The 10,894-nt window shown below is 39.4% G+C and overlaps 1 long non-coding RNA gene across 1 annotated transcript in view; it reads left to right on the plus strand.

The window, feature by feature from the left end:
- The first annotated feature begins 1,376 nt into the window (after positions 1 to 1,376).
- Positions 1,377 to 10,894, plus strand: part of LOC140500516 (uncharacterized) — a 34,142-nt gene continuing 24,624 nt past the window's right edge. The window contains exon 1 of the long non-coding RNA XR_011965768.1: positions 1,377 to 1,716. This is a non-coding gene — a long non-coding RNA (uncharacterized lncRNA). The remainder of the gene's footprint in view (positions 1,717 to 10,894) is intronic.

Consider the following 10,894-nt stretch of genomic DNA (forward strand, 5'->3'; position numbering starts at 1 on the left):
GCTGGAAGTGAACTTGGCTACTCATAAGTCCATTTGCCTTTTATTTGGCACGGGAACTTGTGCTGTTTCTGACCTTGGCCAGATTGCCCCTTCTTAGGGCACACCAAATTCATGTTGAACTTAGTATACACACACCTGATTGGCTTAGCTCACTGCAGCTCACGATGCCTAGGCATCAGCTGGCAACATTTCCCTGCCAGCAAGAATTAAAGGTGTGGCCTCCTACTTGGCTTACTTAAGATTTTAGCAAAAGGTTTAATAAAAGTTTTCACGCTATTCTTATAGTAAAGAGGCTGAGAAAGGGAGTGGATGATAGACCAGCATGGTAGATTTGGAAATGATTGAGTGGCTGGACAAATAAGTCACCAGTGGTTCCATATGATTTTGAAAGGAAGGCTCCAGGGACATATCAATGGAACGTCCATGGTGTCCTATGCTGTTTAATATCTTTGTTCATAACTTAGATAAAGGCACAGATGAAATGCTTATCAAATTTGTAGATGACAGAGCTGAGGAGAACTAAGATACCGGATGATAAGACTTAAAAATAATCTGATAGGTTAAAGCATTGGATCAAATGTAATAGGATGGACTTTAATAAAATCTATGTAAAGTCTTGGGTTAAAAAATATCTACTTCGCAAGAACAAGAAGGGGAGATATGGCTAGATAGCAATAATTCTGAAGAGATCTGGAGGGGTCTGCCAACGATGTGATATTGTAGCTGAGAAAGCTAATGTAATTTTAGACTGCATTAATGTTCTCTTTTCTGTTCAGTTTCTTTTGGTTATCTTATCTGGTTCCATGAGTTCAGTAAGCATCTCTAAGTACACGTTTCCCCAATCCAGTTTGGCACGTCCAAATCAACATGTCCAACACTAAATTAATTCTCCTCCTCTACTTCCCCCCAATCTGTCCCTTTTGTGCTAACTTTCCTATAACACTCCTTCCTCCCTCCCTCCCTCCTTCCCTTCCTTCTTTTTTTCTTCTTCCTTTCTTTCCTCCCTTGTTTCTCTCTTTCTCCTTCCTCCCTCCCTCCCTCCTTCCCTTCCTTCCTTCTTTCCTTCCTCCCTTCCTCCCTCCTTTCCTTCCTTCTTTTTTTCCTTCTTCCTTTCTTTCCTCCCTTGTTTCTCTCTTTCTCCTTCCTCCCTCCTTCTGTCCCTCCTTCCTTCCTCCTTTCTCCATGTAAGTCCCTTGGAGATGGAATTTGTATTTCTTTTTTGATTATAGTTTTATTTCCAGTAATTAGTACAGTGCTTGGCACATAGAAAGTATATAATAAATGTCCTCTCTCTGTCTCTCTCTGTCTCTGTCTCTGTCTCTGTCTCTCTCTCTCTCTCTCTCTCTCTCTCCTCATGCGTTCTACATTTCAGACACTCTCAAGGTCTCTTTCTAGAACTTTGGAATTGATTGTGTGACATGGGAGACATTGGCACAGGACTTCTCAGCTTGGCGTGCCCATATCAGAAAAGGTGCTGTGCTCTATGAGCGAAGCAGAATTGAAACAGCACAAAGGAAACACAGGATGCACAGATTTAGAGAATCCACCCCAAATATTCACACGGACTATCTGTGCCCAACTTGTGATAGAGCATTCTGAGCTTGTATTGGTCTGATCAGCAACGGTTGGACACATTAAAACTTGACTATATCACAGTGATGTCATTTTGGTCCTCTTTGGAAACGAAGGACATCAGCCAACCAACCAACATTCCAGGTAAACTGGCTTCTTTATTGTCCCTACGATAGTGAAGAGCCTTGAGCACATGCCATTTAAGGATCATCTGAAGGAACCAGACTCCTTAGTCCTGAGATGAGATGACTTAGGTAGGGCATGATTGCCTTCAAACATTTGAAAAGCTATTACGTAGAACAGTAATGAGTTGGGTTCTGTTACGTCCCAGAGAGCTCAACTTGTTGGTTTCTCAATGAAAGTTGCTAAGAAGCAAATTTGGAGTCAATATAGGGAAAATTATGCTAACAGAGCTTTTCAAAGGTGTAATCAGAGGTGTGCTGGTAAATATTTAACAAGTGTCTCCAAAAATATATATGCATGACATACTTTTATGTTTAATCTGCATTATTAATGTTTTCTCCATCACTCTCTTAAAATAGCTCCTCAACAAAACAATCAAGCCCTGATTTGTAGCATTTGAAGATTTTTGAGGTGCATATTCTCACACTGAAAATTTAATAGTCTTTTCTCTTAGCCAGATCAGGTGACTCCAGCCCAGACCTGAGTGTAATACACTGCTTCTAGAGCCAGTGGATTTAAAGCCCTTCACAAAGAGACTCCAAGCTGCATCTTTTCAGACATATTCCATATCACTCTTCTTGACTCACTGTTTGTCTGGTCAAACTAACCAGTCATTTTCTTCTTCCTTATGTAAGACATTCCATGACTAAGTGTTTTGGTTTAAGGGAAGGAATGACAATAATGTCTTGACTAAGTTTTTTTTTTAAACCTATGATATTTCCATTCTCTGTTCTTGCTCTTCTCTAGGTATTTTAAGAAACAGAAAATAAATGTCACCTTTCTTTGAGAAAAGGTAACATTTATTAAAAGTACTTCGTAGTGAAAGAAGAGATATTGTTTTCTTCAATAAAAAGTTGTTTTTTTTTAAGATGTGAGCCTAAATTGTAATATAAGAAATTTAGATTAGGTATGGTATAAGGAGATCAGGCCAAGTTATTAAAAGATAACAGGTCTTCCCTAATGGTGGGGAATATTTGTTGTATCTTGGCCCACTTTAGCAATCTGTTGAAGCTTTTGATCTTTTCTCAGAATAATGTTTTTAAATGCATAAAACAAAATACAGAGCATTACAAAGGAAATCAAAGACTAATAAAAGATGTAGTTTTTTCTATCCAAGATCCTGAACTCTGTGAAATCTATCATAGGCAGTCCATGTACCACAGGTTAAGAACCCCTATCTTAGAGGTTCCTAGTGTTTTATAGAGTCCATAAATAAAGGAGAGTGAGGGGAAGGAAGGAAACAAGAATTGATTAAGTACACACTATGTTCCAGGAACTTAATAAATATTATGTCCTTTAATATTTACAACAACCCTAGTGCATCCCCATTTTACAGGTGAGGAAACTGAGGCAAACAGAGGTTAGGTGGCTTACCCAGAGTTTTCCAACTAGAAAGTATCTGAAGCTGGATTTGAACTCAGGTCTCCCTGACTCTAGGACCAAGGCTGTATCTACTGTGCCACCTAGGTGAGTGGGGAAGGGGAAAAGAGGAAGAGGGGTTTTTGTCCCCTGACTACCCCTATTTTTCTCTTCTTTCTCTACTTTTTTTTTTTTTTTGCATTCTGTCTCTTTTGCTCCTGTACTTCTGACCATAAGAGACTGAACTAGCGAGACTGTTCTGATTTGGGTGAGGCTGTTTGCCACCTTTCAAGTCTATCTTGTTATCTCCAACAGGTAACAGCAGCTGGTGTGTGTTCAACCTGAGAAAGGATTTTGAGCTACACACCAAGCTTCACCTTCACCCTAGGCAAAAACAGCAAAGTAGCCAGAGTTTGTAGCCTACCCACCCTTATCTTATACATCTAAGTAATACCCTTATTGCTTCCCCATGGTCCTCCTCAGTGCTTGCACACTACTGAACTCTAGACGTTTAGTATTTCGCAATCTGCCCCACTCTATGCTTCCTGCAAAATCACCTCTTCTTCCTTCCTAAAATCGAGAAAATGCCCCTTTCCTGAAGACTACCAATTGATTTTGTTAATTTAATCAATCAGTAAACGTTTAGTAAGTCCCTACTGGGGTAAGAAGGTGGCACGGTGGATAGTGTGCAGGACCTGGGGTCAGAAAGACTCATCGAATTCAGATCTGGCCTCAGACACTTTATTAGCTGGATAACCCTGGGCAAGTCACTTCACCCTGTTTGCCTCAGTTTTCTCATCTGGAAAATGAGCTGGAGATGGAAATGGCAAACGTCTCCAGTATCTTTGCCAAGAAAACCCAAATGAGGTCACGAAGAGTAAGACATGACTGAAAAAAACAACAGAACAAGCTCTTACTTAGCACAAGCGTGTTGATGAAAATATTTATATTTAAAAAGACCAGTGGGTCAACCCAAAATGGATCTAATTGGTGAAATGCAGGGAGGTATATTTTTGAGCAAAGGTTCTAATATTTCAGATTTCACCAACCTCTGGAATGTGTGCAACCAAGAAAAGATTTTCTGCTCCTATTGATGTTTCTCATGTTCTGCAAGCCATTTCTCCTCCACGTAACTGGTCTGCCAACGGTAAAATATATATGTTCTCAGTTTTGCAATTCTATTTTATCCACTACTCATCTGTCTGCCTCATCTTTACAATGAGTTCTGCACCACTTAATAAAACAGAAAAGTCATGCTTAAGGAGATGACAGGGGTTGGTTGGTTCATTCCCTGCTGGAGTCCTAGAAACCACAGAATCATGACTCCACAAATGCAAATTAATGGAGCTGGAACTAGAGATAAGAGGCAGTCACCTAAGGTGCAGTGGGGCATATTTGTTAGTATACTTTTATAAACATACATACTTTTTATTTTTATAATGCACAAAATTTTAAAGTCAGATCATTTTGCTCTCTACTAAACCTATTTTATAATATATCAAGGTACATGTGTTTCTGTGAAGGTTCAAAGCTTCCAGAGGATAGAAACATAAGGGACATACTTTTTGGTGAGGTTTTTAGGGATAGTGGTTCTACAATAAAAAAAAAATAAATTGCCTGGGGCAGACAAATGCTTTATCCTAGGTCTAACAGAAGGTATTTCCAAAATTTGCCAGTGGAGACAGTTAAACTAAGATCATAGCTGGCTGATTTAGAATGGGAGGGGCCCTTAAAGATCATGGACTAGCTGGGGCCCAGAAAGGTAAAGGTCATGTAGGTAATAAGTGACAGAGCTGATATTTGAATACAGGGCTTTAACTCTAAAATCAGTGTTTTCTTCATGCCATCACAATATAGCTATTGTCAACTAACTCTAATGATCACACCAGACTCTCTCCTATACTAAGGCTGTCAATAGGAGATAAATAGTATAAAACAGTAGATTGTTATGTTGTTATGTGTTTATCCTTTGTTCTTGAAGAGGACCATGACATCACAGAATGATGATATGACTTGGACTTGACTTGGACTTGAGTGAGGGAGGGCTATGCAAGGTCACCAGCCTTACTTTCTCCTCCTGAGCCATCTGGGTCCAATGGCCAAGATATTCATCAGAATGACTAGAGATAGCCCAGGATGCACTGGGAGACACTGGCCCTTTCAGGCTAAGATCTTTTCAGATAAAACAACAGATAAAGCTGAGAGAATCCAAGCTAGTGTTTAGGTTGGCCTATTATGTTCTAGTAGTAATGAAATTAGAGTTGTGTGTTTTAGAAAGAAGAAAAGTCAGAGAGACCTGTGAGAACTTTTAGTTAATAAGCATTTCAGTCTGGGGAGAATAATTACCTGGATGGTTTTCTCTGCCTATTTTTGTGTTCCTCTGTGTTTTATACATATTCCTGGGAAAAGTCTTGTGTGTGGGATTATGCAATAAAACTATTCAAGGTCTTAATCAACAGATAGACCAAAAGGCTGGCAGTGACATGTGTCAAAGTTAGACAGTATAAGCTTTACAAATTTATCCATGTGTCTTGTATGTATTTTCTATAAGCCTGCAGAAAGACAGCGTATCACTGAATAAATTATCCAGAGAGGGAATGCCAACCCAGTGGCTTTGTCAATTTCTGTCTTTGGAGTTATTCCTAAAGGACTGTAGCATCTTCATTGGCCACCAGGGGGAGCTCAGCTAGCAGTTGCCTAGAACAATTTTCTCCCACTAACTATGGCTCTGAGAAGTTGGTTCTGCCTGATCATTCTGACTGGGTCCAGATTTGATCAAGAAGACAATGGAATATTGTTTAAAAAAATCTAACGTATGAAATCTGCTATCTCTGCATTATCTCTCAGTTCATGATGTGCAGGATCAATCTGGCAATGTTATCCAATAGAAAAAACTCTGGATTTAGAGATAAAGGAACTTGAGTTCAAATACCAACTCTCCTACTTACTACTTGGATAACCTTGGGAAAATCACTTTACTTCTCTTGGACCTGTAAACTTCTAAGTTCCCTTCTAACTCTAGCTCTATGAACCTATAAGTTGTCACACTATTATCAGATAATTAATTATCCATAAAGTGAAAGGAAAGTAGGTCAAGTGTACCTGTACAGATACATCTTCCCCCAGCCATCTCCTAAACTTCCTCTAGCTTGTCCTCCCAGATCTTTGAGTGTGGTAAGAAGATTCCCAACTACATACACTAGTAACTTATGGAAAGTAGTCACGTAAGGGAGTGACTGTGTAATATCTCTGTATAACAGACAACAAATCAGGGAAAATGGAAAGGGTAGAGATGGTACTGGAAATAAGTCTTTCCTTCCCAGTTCATTTCCAGACCAATGAGATTTCCAGTAGTTGCAAGTCAAGTGAAATCTCTTCCTCAGTGGAAGTCTCTGGCTATCTAGAGCACAGGATTTGCCCACTTGTAGTGGAGTGACTCCTTGTTGCCATTATCTGTGCCCCTCCCATCTATGTCATGGAAGCCTAGTAATCCAACTCCATTGGCAGCAGCTGCTTCCCCACCCCCACCTCCTCTTGCCTTTATGGCACTCAGAAGTTCTAATCCAAGGTCAGTTGAAGAAGAAGAAGTCAACCTTGGCTGCTTCACCCACACACCTCTGACCTATTTAAGAGTCTTCTTACTTGTCATCAGTGAATGTTTCCTTGACCCCTGTTGAATGGGAAACTGGACTCTTCTCTTACTCCTTGCCTGCTACCTGTCACTCTGCCAAAACCTCTGGAGGTTCTTTCCTGATTAGTGACTCCCTCCACAAAACACTATTTTAGGGAACATACTGTCCATACTTCCCCTCACTCATACCTAGAATCTTTCTTTGGACTCTTCTTTGCCTGCCACCTTGTCCCCATTAGGTCTGCTTCCTCCCCATCCCACTCAGCTTCACAACTCCCCTTTCTACAGTATTTTCCTCATTAGAATGTAGGCTCCGTGAGGGTAGGAAATACTTTTGGCTTATATGTGTATAACCCAGTGTTTAGGGCAGAGCCTGGCACACTGATCACCTTCTTCTTATATATTGTCTCTTTCCCATAAAATATAAGCTGGGCAGGGACCTATTTTTTTCTTCTGTTTGTATTCCTGGCTTGTGGCACATGTCAGACACGTAGCAAGCACTTGATAAATGCTTGTTGACTACTGAATAACAAGCATCACCTGAAACAATTTTGTCATTCTTTTCCTTGCTGAATCATTGTCACCCAACAACTTAGAGGTAAACAGTAATTCAGAAAAGTAGAGCAGAGCCAGGACACAAGCAACAAAGGGCTTTATTTCACAAGGCCAGCAGTATTTGCAACCTTGACATCTTCTGAATATTTCCCTATTCTATCAGGTGTGTCTCTGTCAAACGTCATGAAATCCTGGCAGTCAGGGATCTTGGGACCTTGGTAGAAGATCTTTTATGCTTTTATAGTTTGGCATACGTGCCTGCACATATTTTCTGGGGAAGGTCAGGTCCACAAAAATAGACTGGATTCAAGTATTTGGGATTATTTAAGTTTGTTGTTGTTTGAAGGCAGAGGGATAAATTGAATCATTTCTCCAAAACCTTATAATTCTGTTATTAGGTACCATTTCTAGTTCTGTCAGACCCCCAAAATGCTAAATTGTGCCAGCAGATGGCTCCACAGACAATAATATGCTTCACTGTCTCCAAAATGGCCCCCAAACAGCGCCCAAACTGCATGCCCCAGAGGATGTTTCCTGCGAGCCTAAGGTTTAGTCATGTGAATGTATTCTTAGGACATATTAAGTTTGAGAAGAAATAACGAACTAATTATGAAAACCATTTTAAATTATGAAAAAAAAAGGGAGGGCCAGTCATTTCTACCTGAAAAATATTCCTTCCCCATTTTGGCCTTTAAAATCATTATCCTTAAACTTGTTCATTATTGAATTCCCCATGCCTCATAGCATCCCCTCCACCAAAATTATAAACAACATCACTGAACAGATATCTCCCAGAGTTATGTTTTCACGTATTTCAGCCTTCCTGTGTCTCACGAAGGCATAAATATTTCAGGTTCTTTGGATCTGCAAGCAGTAAAACAAAACAAAAAAACCAAAAACCACAAACTATGGAACTGAGTCAGAATTCTTCCCCAGTCTTATTTCTGTGAGAGGATTGGGATGTTGGAGCTGAGGGCAGTGAACTAAGTCATATAGAGATGAAAAATTTTAGAGTTTGCATCAGAAACAAAGGTTGAAACTGCACACTCAAAGTCAGAGGAACCATGGTTAGAATTAATAAAGCATTGGTGCCTTCACATTAGCCCTTCAGGGCTTTTCTTCTATGGACTTCTTGCCTTACATGCATATCCCAGGTATCACTCATTCTCAGCTATCAGGTCAAAGAGTAACCATAGAAATTTAAGATTTTAGAAGTCATCTAGCTCAATCCCATTTTGTGTGGGCATTTCTTCTTCATCATCTGTAATAGGAACAATACTTCTTAAGGACCTGCCATGAAGGCTTGGGCTAACTTTTTCCTATATGGGCTAGGGCAGTCTATCCTTAAAAGGTATTGAAACTATCCCCAAGGCTTAAGTGACCCAAGGGACTAAAGCTTGAATCACTCATGTTGCTTCTTGGTGGGCCAAAGTGCAAATACTAGAAAAATAAGAGTCAATGGCTTTCATTTAGGCTAAACAGCATAATCAACACAGAGAAACTGCTCATCTGAATGAGTGCTGTATCCTTTCTGAGTACACTTCCCATCCTATGGCTAAATAAACCTCTTTTTGTTCACTGTTAGAAGGCTTACAGTTTTCTCATGTCACTCCACTTCCAAACCTGAAGCATGAAGCCAGCCTAGATCAGACCTGTCCTTCCACCATATCTTGCCATTTTTTCATCTACCCTCAACTGGTAGACTGAAAGTGAAGGAAACCTCACTCCTTTGTGAAGGAGAGTACTCTGTTAGTAAGTGACTTAAATTATTAAAAGTTTCTATTTTATATTGAGAGAAATAAAATCTATAACTTCACCTATTGATTCTTAGGCAGAAGTTGGCTGGATCTATGCTGTCATTAGTGAGGCTGGTCTGACGAACAATACAGATGCAACCCATCCTTGCCTGTCTATCTTGGGTGACTCTTGGCCTTGCCCAACACATGTTTACCCTAGGGAGTCTACTGGAATCCTTCTTCTCATTCATTTGACATTCTATGGATGCCAATGGAGTATTAAGTCTGTCTAATGATTGTGCCTGGGTCTCTATACGTTATAGGTCCATCTTTTTAAATGTCATGTACCTCTCTGATACCATTTCTCTGAAATTCCTTATTTGTAATAGCTTGCATTTTGCTTATACTCATCATATTCCTACCCATTGCCCTTCAGGCAATATTGAACATGAGAGTATCTCATTATTCAGATCTGTGCAACATCAATGGAAGACCATTGTCATTAAAAAGATAGGCTCTTATTTCAGGGAGAAGCATGGGACCATTTTGTACTTTTCTCTCTTTCATAACTTGCCATAAATTCATCATTAAGTGGTCTGGCTACTTGGTCATGAGTCTCTCCATATTTTGCTAGTCTAGCATTTGAAAAGAGGGAAGGAAATATACTTGGAACTTTTGAAGGAAATATACTTGGAACTTTTCCAGCCTGGCTGAATTTGTCGGGATTTATTCTCCAGAACAAGTTTACTTTTGAGAATCCAGTGTCGCCTCTATGTCACAAAGAAACATCAGATTGCTCCAAGTAGATGAAACGAGATATATCATCACCTTTCAGTTTTCTCCAAGCTAAACATACTCAGTTTCTTCAACTATTCTTCATATTCATTATAATTAATTTATATTATTAATATCCTCAAAATATGCTGCCTAGATTTGAACATAGTACTCCAGATATGAGTTTGACAAATTCAAAATACAGTAGAACTTTCCTTGTTCTAGATGCTATGTTTCTTACTAATTCAAGCTGTTACAAAAGTCCTACTGTGATGCCTCATTGTGGTGTAAAGGTGACCTGGTATCCTCAAAGACTGTGCCATAAGAGCACAAGCTCTCGTAGATTCTACCAAGCTGGAGGTCATTGAATATAAGCCAAGTGACAGACTGCGTCAGCTATCTGATATCTATTCAAGCCAAGTTCAGAGAGGCTTATCAACAGAAGGTTGGCCACCAGGTGATGAATTTTTCTGGCCGTAGCAACCCATAAAACAATACTAATACAAAATGCTTTTCAGTCTTGTGCAGCATTGATTTGCTTAATGGTGATGTAGTGGAATAGTAGAAGCTAGGGCAGAGGATACTAAAAATCAGTTTGTAGGCAATGGATTTATAAATCAAAGGCTAGAACCATAGCTTTGGACTTACACAAACTGTATTCAGTCTTGAAGGATTCTTAATAAATGACTTTATGGCTCATACCTCTACCCAGGAAACATCAGATCATGATTAGTTCTCTCCCAAAGGTAAAAAGACCCTCATTTCCCAAGCAAGGGCCTGAGCTAACAAGATATCTGAATGAAGGATTGATTTCCAACATAAAACACAAAGAATTCCTAATAAACCCATAAACAGTCAGCTTTTAACTCAGTCAATAAATCAGTCATAAGGATTTATTGTCATTAAGCATTAATTATCAATTAATTAAGCATTCAGTTAATTAATTAAGCCTTAAGTCAATAAGCATTTATTAAGCACCTACTATGTGTAAGGCACTGTACTAAGCCCTCAGAATTAAAAGAAAGGCAAAAGACAGCCTCTGACTTCAAGGAGCTTGTAATCGCCAGGAACCCATTACACCATA

The sequence above is a fragment of the Notamacropus eugenii genome, chromosome 4 (genome assembly GCF_028372415.1).
Source record: "Notamacropus eugenii isolate mMacEug1 chromosome 4, mMacEug1.pri_v2, whole genome shotgun sequence".
NCBI lineage: Eukaryota > Metazoa > Chordata > Mammalia > Diprotodontia > Macropodidae > Notamacropus > Notamacropus eugenii.